At 33.0% G+C, this 19583-nt stretch overlaps 1 long non-coding RNA gene across 1 annotated transcript; it reads left to right on the forward strand.

Moving 5' to 3' along the window:
• The first annotated feature begins 607 nt into the window (after window positions 1-607).
• On the forward strand, window positions 608-14462 carry LOC116536862. The gene is made up of 3 exons (XR_004262834.1): window positions 608-777; window positions 1542-1545; window positions 14450-14462. It is a non-coding gene; the product is annotated as an uncharacterized LOC116536862 (long non-coding RNA).
• The last annotated feature ends 5121 nt before the right edge of the window (window positions 14463-19583 follow it).

Here is a 19583-nt window from a genome sequence, read left to right on the forward strand (position 1 = left end):
AACACGGTGAAACCCCGTCTCTACTAAAAATACAAAAATTAGCTGGGCATGGTGGTGCGTGCCTGTAATCCCAGTTACTCAGGAAGCTGAGGCAGGAGAATTGCCTGAACCCAGGAGGCGGAGGTTGCGGTGAGCCGAGATCGCGCCATTGCACTCCAGCCTGGGTAACAAGAGCGAAACTCCGTCCCAAAAAAAAGAAGAAAAAAAAAAAAAAAAAAAAAGAATGCCACTTTCTGACAGGCCTAGGATCCCCCAGTTTATCTTAGAACCTCGAGAGTAGTGGAGTTCACCCAAGTCATAGGTATTTGACAGTACAAATCCATGGCTGGGCTTGGATTTAAAAATAATCTTATCTGAGATTTTTCTCTATAACAAAGTTCCATCAAAGCCAATTTAAAAGCCTATATAACAATAATTATTATTGCTGCACTGTACGCAAATAATCAAGCCTAGTATAATACAGCAAATCAGTACTACCATGATTTTTCTTTAGTAAAAATGAGAACCTGGAAAGAGAAAAAATATGTTTCAAAATCTATAGCACACCTAGTTTTAGATTCTAGGTTTGCCTAATATTTTTCAATTTTTATTACTTTCTACAGTTTGGACAAAATTTTAACTATTCTTGGCTACAAGTCTTCAAAAAAATGTTTTCAATTATTGCCTTCTTCCCAGCCGCCCGTTTTTCCTATTTTGGAATCACTGAAAACTAAGCTATTCTTTCTTAAAGCCCTGTAAACTGAAGCTAGACAATTTAAAATTCAGAAGAAAATAACAGTAGTCTATTCACATATATAAGCCAGTTTCATACCTTCCTACTGATGTATGGACTTCAGAGTAATGTGGCCTACATTGATTTTCTAGGATTGTTCTTTTCTCTGTGATTGTTTTCCCCTCTACCTCCACTTTTTTTTTCCTCTTCATAGGACATGAGACTCCCCGGTCTGTTAAAAAAGGAACTTTCCTAATAACTTGAAACCTACCTGTCTAGGAATAACCACACTAGCCATGAGCGATCAGATGAAATCTGAGTCCAGAGATTCTTTTCTTCTAAAACGCTTCCTTCAAAAGGGTTTTAAAAAGAAAAGGGGGGAAAATGTGAAAGGAAAATAAATCTTGGGGCCCCCAAATAACTAAGCTAAAGGGAAAAGTCAAGCTGGAAACAGCTTAGGGCAAACCTGCCTCTCATTCTATTGAAAGTCACCTCTCTGCTTATGGAGATAAATGGATATCTGATTGCCATCTTCGAAAAGGTTAATCAGAAACTAAAAAAAGAATGCAGCAACTTTTTCTTATCTACCTGTGCGCTGCAAGCCCCCTCTCTGATTGAGATTCCTGTCTTTGCTTAGAGTTGTCCCAGCTTTCTGGACCAAACCAATGTTCATCTTACACGTGCTGATTGATGTTTCATGTCTCCCTACAACATACAAAACCAAACTGTGCTCTGACCGCCTTTGGCAAATGTTGTCAGGACCTCCTGAGACTGTGTCATGGGTACACATCTTCAACCTTGGCAAAATAAACTTTCTAAATTAACTGAGACCTGTCGCAGATCTTTGAGGTTTACACTTTAAAATAGATAAAATACACAGATTTATAAAGAAACCAAATTAGTTACAGAAATATTTTTAAAAACATATTAGTGATATTTTTGATATAATTTTGATATAAGAATATATATTATTTGTGTTATCCCATTAATCAACAAGGTATACTAACATCAATTTGGAGTAATGATAAGTATAAATGGTATTTCAGGATGTTTCATGCAACAAGAATAATATGATATAAAAATGTTCATGATTTCTATGGGTAAAAAAGACATAGGACAACTAATTTTGCTGTGATTTGTTGCTTACATCCATAATAGAGGAGAATACTAATGTTCAGGTTAGTGAAGAAATACAGTTTTTTACAATCATATTTGCATATTCCTGAATTTCCCCAGATTAAGAACTCCATTTAAGAAGTTTACACAGTTTGTTCCCAGAAGAATGATTCAACCGTATCTTTTCTGCTGACACCACTACTCTCCCCAAGAGAAGAGAGATCAATCAGTCTCAATGCATTGCTTTAATGGCTTAATCTGTGGAAAAATGAAAAACGACTTGTGGCATAGCTATTGTGATACAATGTCTCTGACTTTCTATATAGTATCAGTTAGATTTCCTTGAAGATATGAACAATATGCTAGGCAAGAAACTTGGCATTATATATGCAAGGTAATTAAATTCTCAATCAACCTAAATTCCTTCTTTCCTGGAAACAAATTACACCGGAGGCTGCAAACACCAAGAAGTTGTCATAAAATTCTCTATTGAATTTGCAGAATAAATATTCTAATTACAGGCAATTAATATATGAAGAAGTTTTTTAAGTAAAACAAAGAAATACAATATTTGCATTTTTCTAACATAAGCGCTAGTAAAATATATCAAATATTATTTAATATCCAGAGAATGTTTTCAATGAACAGCTGGTAATATTCCACTAAGCTCCCAGGTCAGCCATCTTAAATTCTATAACCAGAAAACTTAGTGCATAGGAAAACCGGCACGTGACACAAGACTTACTATAGTGCTTTTATGACTTACATGTATGTGTATTCAACTTTATAAAATTTTGTTCATGTTATCTTTAGGGAAGATGTACATGAATTTTAACTAACTTATCCTACTTAGTAGAATCCTGGTGGAATACAGCAGAGGGATTACTGGCCTTCGCCATGAATTGGTGACGAGGGATTAATGCTGAGAACGCACATGAAGCTCAAACAAATCTACAGTAAGTCACGTAATAATCTGATCAAAATGGGCAAAGATTTGAATAGAATTTTTCTCAAAAGACGACATAAATGGCAGAGTGGCATATTAAAATGAAATGCAAATCAAAACTACCATGAAATATCATCTCACTTCTGTTAAAATGGACTACATCCAAAAGACAGGCAAAAACAAATGCTGGCCAGGATTTGGAGAAAAGGGAACACTTGTATGCTGTTCTTGGGAATGTAAAGTATCACAGCCATTATGGAGAACAGTTTGGAGGCTCCCAAAAAAATTAAAAATAGAGCTACCATGTTATTCACCTATCCCACTGCTTGGTACATACCTAAAATAAGAAAATTAATATGTCAAAGAGATATCGGCACTGCCTTGTTTGTTGCAACACTGTTAGCCAACAATTGGAAGCAACTAAGATGTCCATCAACAGATAAATGGATTTAAAAAATGTAGTACTGACACAAAAATGAGTAGTATTCAATTTGTCATTTGCAACAATGTAAACAGAACTGGAGGTCATTATGCTAAGTGAAATAAGCCAGGCACAGAAAGACAAACTTTATGAGTTTTCACATATTTGTACAATCTAAAAATCAAAATAATTGAACTCATAGAGAGTAGAAGGTTGGTTACCAGAGGATGAGCATAGTGGGGATTGGAGGCGTGTCAGGGGGATGGTTAATGGGTACGAAAAATAGTTAGAAAGAATAAATAAGACCGATTATTTGATAGCACAATAGAGTGACCATGGATAATAATACAATAATAATTTAGTTGTACATTTTAAATTATTAAAAGAGTATAATTTGTATTTGTAACACAGAGGATAAATGCTTGAGGGGATGGATATCCCATTCTCCATAGTGTGATTATTATGCACTGCACGCCTGTACCAAAATATCTCATATACCCCATAAATATATACAACAAAAATGCCCACAAAAATTAAAAATCAAAAAAATATACTGAAACAACTGATAAAAGTTCCATTGCTTGTATACATTTGTCTCAATTTTACATGCAGTAGTCCTTGATTTGGTTCACTTGGAGTGATATTTTGGTCATCATTAAACATTTAGTCATTTTCTAAAGTCATGATTTCAACAACTACTTTAAATATTGGAAAGGAGAGATCCCTGAAGCCATATAAGTCACTATGTTGGTACTCAATCAAGGGTGTCTACTCCCTTGAGCCAATTATATTTACCATTTCCGGAATATTTCAGATTACCCACGAATAGATTCCCTCAGAGTGTTTTCTTTATTTTTCTTTGTGTTCTTACAATCAGTCACTGTCATGGAGGTAACCAGAGCTTTTGTTTGTTTCAAAAAATTGAAAGAGCTTAACTAATTAATTACACCTCGTAGATGTAGATGCATTAAGCCTGATGTAAGTGACCACTCATATGACATCTAGGCAGAGTGTAGGACTGCTTTAAGTTAAGTTAACATTGTCTATGTTGATAAATTGGAAAAAAAATCCATTAGGCCTGCTTGAGTTGTAAAGAAGCACAACAGTGTAAGAGATGGAAGTTGTGAGCAAGATGAAGTGAGTCTGCACATGTCACACACAACTGCCCTTAAAGGCAGTTTAGGGAATAGAAGTGGTTTCCTTGTAGAGGCTTGAATAACACAGGACAGAAAAGTGCTATTCCCTTGATGTTATTTAATAACATATTAATATTTAACGATTGAGGCTGATATTTAGCGTCATTCATCAGCTTCAAGAGAAATCTATGAAGGACACCACATAAATCAATATAAGATTTGGAGCAGAATTAAATAAAAGAGAGGTTAAATAAAGGACATGGAGAGATAAAATGGAGAAGAAAAGGGTCAATGGTGGTATTTTTGTTTTGTTTTCTGTACACATTAAATGAGCAAAAGTGTATTGAAGGAGCTGTGGTTGAATAAGTTTAAACATGGCATTGTGAAGTCTTTGCAGTAAAGTTATATTTTACACATGATTAAAAGTAGATACACAAAGAGAAAGTATATGTTGGGAATCTAATTTCTAAATAAGTGTATTGTGTTTATTACATATAGGCTGAATTGTGCTGATTTCCTATATAGTTTTAAGAGTTTTATTTGCTATCATTTTGATTCTTATGAGTAAATAACTAACCTGATTGTCAACTCATGTAGAGAAATAAGATTGACACTTGAAAATGTGTCAATCGAAAGGTAACCCACAACATTTGAAAATCACAGCTGGTGGTTCTACTAAGTGGGTCTAAGATACATTTTATTCAGAAATGTGGTCATCCCATAAACCCATAAATGAGAAAGGAAGTTTGGATTGAACAATACAGTTATTTACAAAGAATGTTCCAAAAGTAGGATTGTGTTAAATTGTCAGATATTTCTCATATAGGGACTGTATAGTCAGGGTTCTCCAGAGAAACAGAAACAATAGAATAGAATGTATACATAGATATATACATGTATACATACATGATGAGATTTATTGTGAGAATTGGTTCATATGATTATGGAAGCCAAGAATTTTCTGCATGCAATCTTCAAGCTAGAGAATCAGAAAAGCCAATGGTATAATTTAGCCTGAGTCCAAAGGCATGAGAACCAGGGGAGCACTGATGTAACTCTCAGTCCGAGGCAAAAGGCTTGAGAACCAAGAAGAGGCAGCACTAATATAAGTCCCAGAACCTGAAGGTCCGGGAACCAACAGTTTCAGTGTCCAAGGGCAGCAGAAGATAGCTATTCCAGCTCAAAGACAATGAGAGTGAAATCACTCATCTTCCATGTTTTTATTCTATTTGAGCCTCATTGAATTGGATGATGCCCATTCAAACTGGTAAGGGTGTATTACCTTTATTCAGCCTGCTCACTCAAATGCCAGTTTCTTCTGGAAACAGCTTCACAAACATACACAAAAATAATGTTTTACTCGTTCTTTGCATGTTCATTAACACAGTCAAGTTGATGCACACAATTAACCGTCAGGGGAACAAAGATACATTTGCTTGACAATAGGAATGGTGCATGTGTGCTGTGAGGTAGTTTAAGAATTAATTAAAATGCAGAATGTCATCTTGAGCACTTTTTGGTTAAGGACTACTTTCTGAGAGAATATGGATTGTACAATTTATTATAAGAAATAAGATATTTATGAATTTGCCTAATATAAGGTCACATAACAAAAATAATGCTATCACAACTGAGCCAATGCTGAAAACCAAAGAAGAAAGAGAATCTGACATAACCAAGCTAGCAGCATTTGACTGAAGGAATGTGAGAAAAAGTTATCGAGTCTGTAAAATAATACAAAAAACAGCATAAGAGAGTTTTAGCAAGACATGCTTTAAGCAGGGATGAAGGGGAAATAAGAGACTAACAATTAATCAATTAATTAGTTAACTAATAAAGCATATGTTATGAGAAAAAAGAAATGAACCAGAGCCTATACCTAAGGAAGAACAAAGAAAAGAAATAATTCCTGCAAGGCAAAGGAGATGAGCTGCCATTGCTTTGAAAAAAATATTATTATTGTTGTTATTTTTTTTACTCTTGATTTCTGCCTTTTAAAAAAATTATTTATTTAACTTCAGGTGCATACTATATCTGGCATTTCTCCCCATGTTATCTCTCCCCAGCCTCCCTTCCCTCCCCACCCCCTGCTGTCTCTCCCCTACGTACCCCCGCAACTGTCCCCAGTGTGTGATGCTCCTCTCCCTGAGTCCACGTGTTCTTACTATTCAACACCCACCTATGAGTGAGAACATGCAGTGTTTGGCTTTCTGTTCTTTTGTCAGTTTGCTGAGAATGATAGTTTCCAGATACATCCATGTCCCTACAAAGGACATGAACTCATCACTTTTTATGGCTGCGTAGTATTCCATGGTATATATGTACCACATTTTCTTGGTCCAGTCTGTCATTGATAGGCATTTGAATTGGTTCCAGGTCTTTGCTATTGTATGCAGGGCTGCAATGAACATAAGTGTGCATGTGTCTTTATAGTAGAATGATTTATAATTCTTTGGGTATATGCCCAGTAATGGGATTGCTGGGTCAAATGGAATTTCTATTTCTAGATCGTTGAGAAGTCGCCACACTGTCTTCCACAATGGTTGAACTAATTTGCACTCCCACCAACAGTGTAAGAGTGTTCCTATTTCTCCACATCCTCTCCAGCATCTGTTGTTTACAAATTTTTTAATGATTGCCATTCTAAAAAAATATTGTTTTTACGTTCCAAGGAAAGGAACAAGTTAAAAAGAAAAATGCAAAAAACATTAAAGAACAAAAAACAGAACTAACTTCAGCTTTGTCATGAAACTTTCTGAGAAGGTCATCAAGTAGCAAAATCTTAAAGAAAGAGGAGTGGCATTGAACCAAGTATAAATAGATAAAAGAAAAACAAGATACATAACAAGATTTAATGGATGTTCTTACAGATTTGTTTGCATCAAACATTTAAAGAATATTTATGTAGTCCATAAAATTGATGTTATGCCAAAGACTGCAAAAGCAATTGTTACAAAATTAAAAAATGAGAAGCGGGACCTAATTGAAGGTATTTAGAGCTTCTACACAGCAAAAGAAACTATCCACAGAGTAAATAGACAACCTACAGAATAAGAAAAAATATTTGCAAACTATGCATCCAACAAAGGTCTAATATCCAGAATCTATTAGTAACTTAAACAAATCAACAAGCAAAAATCAAGCAATCCTATTTAAAAAAAAAACTGGCCAAAGATTTGAACAGACACTTCTGAAAAGAGACATACATGCGGCCAAAAAGCATTTGAAAAAATGCTCAACATCACTGATTATTATCAAAACCACAATAATTTACAATCTCACGCCAGTCAGAATGGATATTACTGCAAAATAAAAAAAAAATAATGCTGGTGAGATTGTGGAGAAAAGTGAACCCTTATACACTGCTGATGAGAATGTAAATTAGTTCAGCCACTGTGGAAAGAAGCCTGAAGATTTCTCAATGAACTTAATACATAACTACCATTCAATGCAGCAATCCTATTCCTGGATATATACCCAAAGGGATATAAATCGTTCTGTCATAAATAACCATGCACACATATGTTCATTGCAGCACTATTCACAATAGCAAAGCCATGGAGTTAACCTAAATACCCATCAACAGTGGCATGGATACAAAAAGTGTGGTGCATATATACAATGGAATACTATGTAGCTATAAGAAAAAATGAAATTATGTCCTTTGCATCAGCATGAAGGAAGGGAGTTGGAGGGAATTGTTCTAGTCGAATTAACACAGGATCGCAATACCTAATACTGCATATTTTGACTTATAAGTAGGAGCTACATATTGAGTACATGTGGACACAAAGAAGGAAACAGTAGCCACCAGGGCCTACTTGAGCGTGGAGGATAGAAGAAAGGTGAGGGTCAAAAGACTCCCTGTTGGGTGCTGTGCTCATTCCCTGAGTAGTAAAATAATCTGTACATTAAACCCTTGCAACATGCAATTTACCCATGTAATATACCTGCACATGTACCCTCTGAACTTAAAATAGAAGTTGGAGAAGAAAACAAAAATAAAAAATAAATAAAAGTGAGCTTATACGAAAAGAAAACATATAGAGAGTATAGACAGTAAAAGTGCAGGCAAATCTGTGTGACCTATAGGATAATTCTAAAAAATGTAAAGTTGATTCTTATTATTCACTGTAATTTTGTTTTGTAAAGTTGCTGTGAACAATTAATTAGTAACTACTGAACCATTTCTCCTAGGGGAAATAACTGGGTTTCTTTGAGCCTTAACAATCAGTATATAGCACTGTTTTATGTGTGTTTCTGTTTAAAGACAGCTTATTCACAATATATATTGTTGATGTATTAACATTAAGCTCATGGCCAGCAGGGCTATGACTCATGCCTAAATGAAACTTTTGTAACACAGGTATTTTCTCCATAAGGTGAAAATACACATCATAGCCTTCTTGCACTTAGGAACTGTAAATGTCACTTTCTCACTGCACTTGGGGACCATTTTAATCAGTGAAATCACTTATAGAAAGCACAAAATTGAAAAAAAATATGACGTTAAATTGACTATTTACAGTAGGAAAGCTGAAACAACAAGGTAGCGTCTCATTGTTTGACCTCAGCTGAAAATATGTGCATTAAGTGACAATATTTTTTTCACTGTTCCGTGCATGTCCTTCAATAACAGTAAAAATGCCATATTGGGTATTACAAAAAAAGTTTTAGTTATTAGACAAAATGGCAAATATGGAACCTACAAATAATTAAGACCGTATCTCTATGTTTCTATATCTTCATCTCTATATTGCTATTTTTGTGTCGTCTCTCTGTCATTTTTGAGAAAGAATGGAGAGGACAAAGAGAGAAAGACTGAAAAAATGTATTTAAAAAGACTAACATTATTTTTCTTGGAGAAAAGCTTATGAATAGTTTCCACTTTCTTTTTCTTTCATACAACTTCTAGCTAGTCTAGATTGAATGTGTATTCCTTTTTCTTTTTGGTAGAAATACAGTCTTGCTATGCTATCCAGGGTAGTCTCAAACTCCTGGCCTTGGGCAATCTTCCTGACTTGCCTCTCAAAGTGCCAGGATTATAGGCATAAGCAACCATTACTGGCCTTGTATTGCTTTTATAAAAAGTATTCTGAGAAGGTATTTTATTTTGTAAATAAAAACATTATTAGTTTTATAAGTAATACAATGTTAAAAGAAAGCAATGAAGCTATAACTAAATTCAGATGGATAGAAGAATGCATAATTGAAACTAGAAACAAATAATGCACATCAGATTAGATATAGATAAGCACAGCCATGGTATATGAGACTCTGAAGGAGGAACTAAAAAAAAAAGAAGAAATAAAGAATATAAGAATTTAGATCCATCACATTTGTGAAAAGAATTGGTTGTTAATTGCTGTGTATGTGGTGTTGGTTGTCATTTGAAAAACTGAAATGACAAAATGTAAACTTATTTACAGGATTCAAGAAATGGTTATTATGACACTACCTTGGGAAGAGAATATTGCCATTTACGCTGGTGAACTTTGTGATATAAATTTGTGGTGTTGTTGTTTCTCTTCCTTTGGTAGTGCTAATATGGTTTTCTTTAACGGTATAAATGGGTTTAGTCCAGATAAGAAGTTGAAGCAAAAAAGCATGATTTTATTCAAAGACTCTTTAATATTTTATTATTTTTATTTAATATTTTAATATTTAATATTTTATTAGCCACAGTAATCAAAACAGCATAATAAGTAAGTGTCAGAGTAAGTGTAGATGCATAAAACAATGGAATGGAGTCTTACAGGTGTCACCATTATGATTTCACCAGAGAGAGAAAAACCCTTGAGATAGTCAAAGTTCTGGTATGCTTGACATGGTTATAAACCATACTTCAACAGAGCTATAATTTGGATAGGCCATTTAGTTTTTAATTATGAAAAATATTCAATTTATAATAGAGAAATTTTTTATTCATTAAAATTACTATTTTAATTTTATGATGATTTGATTTATAATTAATAACAAACTGAGTTTATGACTAACTTAGTGGTATTATTGAATATAATTTAGCATTTTCATTATAAGATCATAACTAGTTCTTCTGATTGACATTTTCCCTTATAATTACTTAAATAACATTTAACCATTCCTTCTGTATCCTTTGCTAAGAGCTAAAGTCAATGTTTCGCCAGTCTTTATTTAGCACAGATGAAACATGACACATAATCCACATTATTAATGTCAGACTGAATCACTGGAAAATATTACACTTGATTTCCCCCTGAACAGTACCCAGAAGAGCCATAGTGTTCAAAGTCACACCTATGATTAATGTACTTAACATTTTAATATATTACATGGGCTGAATACTTGGTATTACCAATGTGACTTCAGGAAATAAAAATAACCTCTTTAAAAGTGAAAATTTCAATTAATTAAACCATGAATTTTGTCTCCAACAGAGCAAACCTCCTACTAAAATACATGCAATAAAACATTGCAGTATATATGTAATCAAGCTCACTCAGTATTTATTAGCTGAGGGATGTCAGCAAATAATTTAACCAGTCTGATGCTCAATTTTCTCAATTGTAAAATTGTGACGTTAATCTTAATTCAGTATGTGATTGTTGAGAATCATGTATTTTGAAATAATGCAAAGCATCTTTAATTAATAATCAAATGAAATATAAGTCTTTAGGGAATCTTAAATGGGTAATAAATGTAAGAAAAAGTGACCCCAAAGTGCTATGTCATCAAGATAATCTATTGAGACATGAAAAAATGAGGACTTATTTATCTTTACGCAAACAATAAGGAACTAGTCTTTACTAATATATTCTATACTAATTAAGATTAATATTCTCACTGGTTCTGTCAGTTGGTAATATGTAGCACCTGATTCTCTCAGCACACTGAGGGCAGAATTATAGCTAGATGAGACAGAAGAGATCACAAAGGCATTTTTTCCCCTATATTATATTGTAAAATCAGTCAAATTAATTTGCCTTTTTGATTGGAGTAACCAGTTATAATATCTTGTTTTAATTAAAGAAACTCTTACAAAACACAAAAGTATATTTAGATGGTTGCTACAATGTAACCATGCATCGAAGATACTATATATAAAATAACAGGAAAATAGCAAGGGAATAGCAGAGCTGATATATATACTACTATTATGTTTAGTAAGTCATGTAACAGAGAAATATAATTATTTAATTGGTTTTGTTATGTTCAATGATATTATTGTCACTAAATATGTTATTATTGTAAGAGGCATACCTCAGAGATAGTCCAGGTTGGTTTCCAGATGACCATAATAAAGTTAATATCAAAATAAAATGAGTCACACATTTTTTGTGTGTTTCCTAGAGCAGAAAAATGTTTTGTTTATGCTGTAGTCTATTAAGTCTGCCACAGCATTGTCCAAATAAATGATGTACATACCTTAATTTAAAAACACTTTATTGGTAAAATATACTAATGATAATTTGAGCCTTCAGCAAATCATAATCCTTTTGCTGGTGAAGAGTCTTGCTGTGACGTTGATGGCTGCTGACTAATCAGGGTGATGGTCGTTGAAGATTGAGATGGCTGTGGCAATTTCTTAAAATAAGACAACAATGGAGTTTTCAGCATTGATGAACTCTTTCATGGGTGATTTCTCTGAAGTAGGTGATGCCTTTTTATCTCCAATAGTTTCTTTTACAATTGGAGTCAATCCTCTCAAACCCCGCCATTGCTTTATCAACTAAGCTTATGTAATATTAAAAACCCTGTGTTGTTATTTCAGCTATGTTGACAGCATCTTCATAAAGAATAGTTTCCCTCTCAAGAAACCACTTTCTCTGCTGACCCATAGGAAGTAACTACTCATCCAGTCAGGTATTTCACAGGATTTCTGTAATTTAGTTATAGCTTCAGGCTCCATTATTATAGTTATCTTAGTATTACCACCACATCTGCAGTTACTTTTCTCACTGAAGGCCTGAATGCATCAAAGTCAGCCATGAGGGATAGAATAAACTTTTTTCAAGTTCTTCTCAGTGTTCATATTTCAGCCTTCTCTGATGAATCACAAATGTTCTAGCACCTAGAATGATGAATCCAGAGGAATCACTATCAATGCCAGCTATTGCCTTACAAAATGCACATCTTAAATAATAAAACTTGAATGTCAAACTTATACCTTGATCCATGGGTTGCAGAATGGATGTTGTATTAGTAGGCATGAAAACAAGTTTAATCTACTGTACACTTCCATCAGAGCCCTTGGGTAACCAGATGAATTTCAATGTGCAGTAATATTCTGAAAGGAATCATTTTTTTTAGCAGTTTGTACAAACAGTGGGCAGAAATTATTCAAGAAACCATGCTGTACACAGTTGGGTGGCCATCTAGACCTTGTTGTTCCATTTACAGAGCATAGGCAGAGTCGATTTAGCATAATTCTTAAAGGCTCTAGGATTTTCATAATGGTCAATGAGCTTCAACTTAAGCTCATTAAACTCACCTCAACCTCAGTGAGGTTGTCAGGGTCTGACAGGCAGACCCTGATCCCATGACAGATGAATAAATTCACTCAGACACAGAATACAGTGAGAGAGCTGGTTAGGGGTGTCTGGGGCTAATCACAGACACTTGAGGAGAGTGCTGTAAAGACTTAACAGCTGCCAGCCTTGATGTTTTGGACTAGCCAGCCTTTATTCAGTGTACATTAAATGACAAAAGCTTTGAGTCAACACTACTAGATGATAAAGATTAAACACTATGTTCCGAGGCCTAAAGAAAACACTATTTGCGGGTAACTATTTGTGGAAGATAAATCTGGTCACTTCCCCCCGACAAAGCCATCTGGTCTGTGAAAAATTAAAGGTTAGTTTTAGGACCACATGAATAAATAAGCTATTTAAATAAACTCCTTTACATTCGTTTGTTATTTGCTTTTCTTTATCAACTAAAGTTAAAGGGGATTAGGCTGCCTTCAGCTGTAATTTTATGTTGAGGCTTTTACAAAATCTTCCAGCCTTCCAAGAAGGTCTGTGACTATTTTTCACAACTTTCTCTAGTATTTTTTCCCTTAATATTTTTGCTACCACCCTGACTGAACTACCACATGAGGTTTCAACAGAAAGTCATCAGCTGTATCAGTCCCTAATAGGAGAGATAGCCTGTTCTTTTAAGTTTTGAAGCCAGTCATTCACTTCTCTCTAGCTATGAAAGATCTAGAAGCCATCTTATTCCAATAGACAGTATTTTGTCTCTGTTGAAAAATTTGTTTTTGCTTTGTTAGGGCCTTTTCTGTATCTTTCTTCCTATCAGTGAAAAAGTTGTTTCCCTTTTTTATTATTTATGTATTCACTGGAATAGCACTTTTAATTTCCTTCAATGACTTCTCCTTTGTATTCTCAACTTGACTGCTTGGTAAATGAGGCCTAGATCTCAGCCCATCTTGGCTTTGTACATACCTTCTTCACTAAGCTTAATTATTTCTGGCTTATTGTTTAAAGTGAAGTATTTGTGAATCTTCCTTTTACTTTAATACTTACAGGCCATTGTAGGATTATTAATTGGCCTAATAATAATATTAATTAATAAGAATATTTTTGTGTATCAGGAAAAAGGGATGCCTGAGAAAAAGAGAGATGAGGGAAATTTCAATCAATGAAGCAGTCAGAACATGTATATTTGTCAATTAAGTTTGCCATTTTATATGGGTGTTGTTCATGGCACCTCAAAATAATTAGTAACATGAGAGATCATTAATCACAGATCACTATACCATATATAGTAATAAAGAAAATGTTTGAAATATTATGAGAATCACCAATATGTGACCCAGAGACAGAAAGTGAGCACATGCTATTGGGAAAATGATACCAATAGACTTGTTGAGTACATGGTTGCCACAAACCTTTTATTTGTAAAAACCACAAGATCTATGAAGAGTAATAAAGCAAAGTGTAATAAGACCAGGTATGCCTGTATATGTACGCTGCAGTGACTATATGTGTTTGCTACTGTTTTCGCTAATTGTTTTGCTGCATGTTGCTAATATTTTTAATATCAGGAAAAATGTTGTGTCATTGATTTTTTTCATAGTTTTTTCTATCTTTTAAATATTATAATATATAGTAGAGTATATCATGAGTTTGAGCTAGTTTTATATACATACAGACATATATAAGACTGCTTGCTAAATTTTAATATAATGTCATGAAGTTTGATGAATATTACCTTGAAGGACAATAATTTATTTAATTGGGTTATTTCTACATAAGGTTATTTAAATCTTATACACAAATTAATTTAGAAATAAATAAATTGATCATTTTTAAATGGTATTTTAATGAATGTAAACTGTGATGTTGGAACACAGCCTGAAATTCTCTTAAAAGCAGTACACTCAAACTTCCAGTTTCTGGTGTTGCATATAAGGATCTCAGAAGTTATCACTCTGTCTAAAAATTAAAAAGCTGAACAGACTGGAAGATCAGCAATTAAATACATATTGAACTCAACATTAATCAACCAAATATAATTAGCATCTATAGTGTACTTCATCCAATAGTAGCAAAATACACATTCTTCTCAAGCTCATATGTAAAATTCACCAGTAGTGATCACATTACAGCATATAATATATGCCTTAATGAATTAGAAGTAATAGAAATTATACAAAGTATGTTCTTAGACCACAGTAGAATTAAACTAGATATTAATTGCAGAGAGATAACTGGAAAACTCCAAAATATGTAGAGGTGAAACAAGACAATATTGGCCACAGAATAAATCTCAAGATAATTTAAAATATTTTGTGCCAAATGAAAATAAAAATACAATTTATGAGGACTGTGGAATGTACCAAAGTGGTTTTGCATTGGAAAATTTTAGCATTTAATCCATATGTTAGAAAAGAAGAAAGATCTAAAATGAAATATCTAAGTTTCCAACTTAGGAAACTAGAAAAATATGACAAATTAAATTCAAAGCAAGGAGAAGAAAAGACAATTAGAATTAGAGCAGAAATATAATTAAAAACAGAAAATCAACAGAGAAAATTAATAAAACTAAAAGGTGGTTTTTGAAAAAGTTAGCATAATTGATAAGTCTTGACCCAGTCTAACTAAAATAAAGGACACAAATTATTACTATCAGAACCAAAAGAGGGAATATCACTGCAATCCTATATATTAAAAGTATAATAACTTTATATCTACATATAACCTACAAGAAAGAGATAAATTCCTTGAAAGATAATGAGCCTAAACTCATACAAGAAAAAATAGAAAATCTGAAACAAACAACTCAATTTAAAAGTGTGTTTTTATCTATTAAAATGTTGAATTAATAATTACTGATTTAACAAAACAGAAAGTAGCAGGCCCAGATGAATTCACTGGTGAGTTTTACTGGACATCTAAGGAAGAAATTGTAACAATTCTCTAGAATTGATTTCAGTAAAAGAAAGAGAGTTAATACTTCTTAACTGAGTCTATCAGGACAGCATTTTCTTAATACCAAAACCAGACAAAGAGATAACAAGAAACAAAAACTGCAGACCAATATCTTTTACAAATCAAATCTAACAATGTATATAAAGAATTATATGACATAAGCAAGTATGATTTATTCCAGGCATGTGAAGTTGCTTCAACATTTTTAAATCAATTAATAAAATATATTACATCCACAAGATAATTTTTTAAGTTAAAAAATATTGAAAATTGTTTAAAAATTTACTACAGATGCAGAAAAAAATGTTTGGCAAAACTGAAAAAGACTATTTTTGCTTCATGAATGCTAAAAATTCTCAGTAAAGAAAAAAGAGTGGAGAACATCCCACAAACTGATAAAGAATATATACAAAAAAATCTCTATAGCTAGCACTATACTTAATGGTGAGAAACTTAAAGCTTTTTCAGTAAGATCAGAAACAAGGGAAAGATGTCCTCTCTCACCACTCCTTTTTAGCATTATACTGGAAGTACTAGTTAATGCAATGACAATAAAATACAGTAAGATTTATAAATATAGAAGGAATTCCTTGTTCACAGATTACATGAACATCTATGTAGAACACCTGAAAGGTTTAACAAAAAAGAAACAATTATAGTAAACAATATAACTAGTAAACAACTATAGATGTTACAAGATCTAAGGTTAATATACAAAAGGAAGTCAGTTTTGTATATACAGTAATGAACAAGTAGAATTTACAATGAAACACACAGTGTTGTTTATATTAGTACACAAAAAACTAAAATACTTAGGAAAAAATCTAATAAAATATGGACAAAATTTATATAATGAAAACTACAAAACTCTTGAATTGAATTAAAGAAGAACTAAATAAAAAGAGAGGTAGTCTGTGATATTGTTTGGCTCCATATCCCCACATAAATCTCAACTAAAATTGTAATCCACGGGCACTAAGGGAGGGATATGGGGTCAGGTGATTTGATCATAGGGGTGGTTTTCACCATGCTATTCTTATGACACTGAGTTCTCATGAAATCTGATGGTTTTGTGTGTTTGATAGTTCCTCCTAAGTGCACTCTGTCTCTCGCCTGCCGCCATGTAAGATGTGATTGTTTCCTTTTCCACCATGATTATAAGTTTTGGGAGGTCTCCCAAGCTATGTGGAACTATGAGTAAATTAAACCTCCTTTCATTCTAAATTATCCAGTCTTGTCTAGTTCTTTACAGTAGTGTGAGAATGAACTAATACAGTCTGAAACCATGGATAGAAAGACTCCATATTGTCAACATGTCAGTTCTTCTTAATTTGATCTAGAAACTAAATGCAATACCAATCAAAATCTCATCAGGTTGTTTTGTGGATATTGACAAAACGATTGCAAAGTTCATTTGAAGAGGAAAAAGATCTAGCATAGCAAACACAATATTGCAGAGAAATAACAACTTTGGAGGACTGATACTACCTGACTTAGAGACATACTATAAAGCTACCACAAAAAGAAAATATGGTATTGACAATATAATAGACAAATAGAAATATAGAAAAGAATAGAAAGCCCAGAAGTATATCTACATAATATTTAGTCAACCCAACTTTGGCAAAGTGGCCAAGACAACACAATAGGGCAAAAATAGTCTTTTCCATAAATAATGCTGAATTACCTGGATATTCTCATGCAAAAGAAAAAAATATAATCTAGACATTGACCTGATACCTTTAACAAAATTACCTTAAGATGGATTATAGAACTAAATATAAAATGCAAAACTATTAGAATTTTAGAAGACAACATGGGAGAAAACTTCCTTGACCTTGGGTATGCTGATAGCTTATTAGATACAAGTCAAGAGGCATGATTGAGAAAATAAATAATTAAAGGGAAGATTTTTTTCAAATCAAAAAACTTCTCCTTTGCAAAAGCCAATGTTAAGGGAATGAGAAGACAAGCCTCTGACTGAAAGAAAATATTTGAAAAGGACATATCTGATAAAGAAATATTATCTAATATATACAAAGAAGCCATGAAATTCAACACTAAAGAATCTACCCAATTAAAAAAATAAAACAAGACCTGAACACATATAACAACAAAGAAAATATATAGATGCTCAATAATCATATGAAAGATGCTCCACTGATATGTCATAAACAATGCACAAATCAAAACAATAAAATAATATGACATATATATTAGAATGACCATTATTTGGAACACTAACACTAGGAATGTAGAGCAACAGGAACTCTCATTGCTGATGGAAATGTAAAATGATATATAGTTACTTTAGAGAAGCATTTTCTCTTTTGTTTTTTGTTATTTTGTTTTACAAAACTAAACACACTCTTACTATATAATCCAGCAGTTGAGCTCCTTGGTATTTACCCAAAGGAGATAAAATATTATGATCACATAATAACATGCACACAGGCATTTAGAGCAGTTTTATTTATAATTTCCAAAATTTGGAAACAATGAAGGTGCCACTCAGTAGGTAAATTAATATGTAAACTGGTATATCCTGATAAGAAAACATTACTAAGCACTAAAAAAAAAAAAACCACAAAAAAACAACAACAAAAAAAACTCAAGACATGAAAAACATGAAGGCACCATAATTGTATATTACAAACTACAAAAGCCAATCTGAAAGGCTTCATACTGTATAATTCTATCATATTCAATAAAAATAAGGAGACAGTAAAAATATTAGTGGTTTACAGTAATTTAGGGGAGGGGGAAATGAATAGGTAAACCACCAAAGAGTTTTAGAGCAGTGAATCTATTCTATGCGATACTATAATCACGATTACATCAATTTTAAAACATCATACATTCTTAAATCTATAAAATGTATATCAAGTGTGAGCCCTACTGTAAACTATTGACTTGGGGTGTCTATAATGTGCCAATGTAGGTTCATCAATTGTAGCAAATGTATCAATTTAGTGAGGAATGTTGGTAGCCTCAGAAGCTATACATGCCTAGAGTTGGATAAAAACTTTGTACCTTTTAATTTTGTTGTGAAACGAAAACTGCTATTGCAAAGAAATACAAGAAGCAGAAATAAAGCAACTGGCACAAACAACAAGAACAACAAAACTACAACCAAGAACCCTCACAGAGTCCACTTTACTCAACAAAATACTGGTTAACTGGATTCAACGGCATATCAAAAGGATAATTCACCATGATCAAGTGGGTTTTATATGAGGAATGCAGGGATGGTTTAACATATGTAAGTTAATAAATGTGATATACCACATAAACAGAATTAAAAACAAAATTTACATGATGATCTTAATTGATTAAGAAAAAGCATTTAAAAAAAATCCAGTATCCATGTATGATAAAATCCTCAGCAAAACTGGCATACAAGGGATACCTTAAGGTAATTAAAGCCATCTATGACAAATCCACAGCCAACACTATACTGAACAAGGAAAAGTTGAAAGTATTCCCCCTGAGAACGGGAACAAGGCAGGGATGCCCACTTTCTTCACATTTATTCAACATAGAACTGGAAGTCCTAGCCAGAGCAATCAGACAAGAGAAAAAAATAAAGGGCATTGAAATTGGTAAAGAGGAAGTCAAACTGTTGCTATTTACTTATGATATGATTGTATACCTATAAAATGCTAAAGACACATCTAAAAAGCTACTAGAACTAATAAATGAATTCAGTAAAGTTTCCAGATACAAAATCAATGTACATGAATAAGTAGCATTGCTGTACATTAACAGCAACCAAGAGGAGGATCAAATCAAGAATTCAACCCCTTTTACATAGCTGCAAAAAATAAAAATAAAATAC

This window comes from Sapajus apella, unplaced genomic scaffold (assembly GCF_009761245.1).
Source record: "Sapajus apella isolate SASKATOON/1434 unplaced genomic scaffold, GSC_monkey_1.0 scaffold104, whole genome shotgun sequence".
NCBI lineage: Eukaryota > Metazoa > Chordata > Mammalia > Primates > Cebidae > Sapajus > Sapajus apella.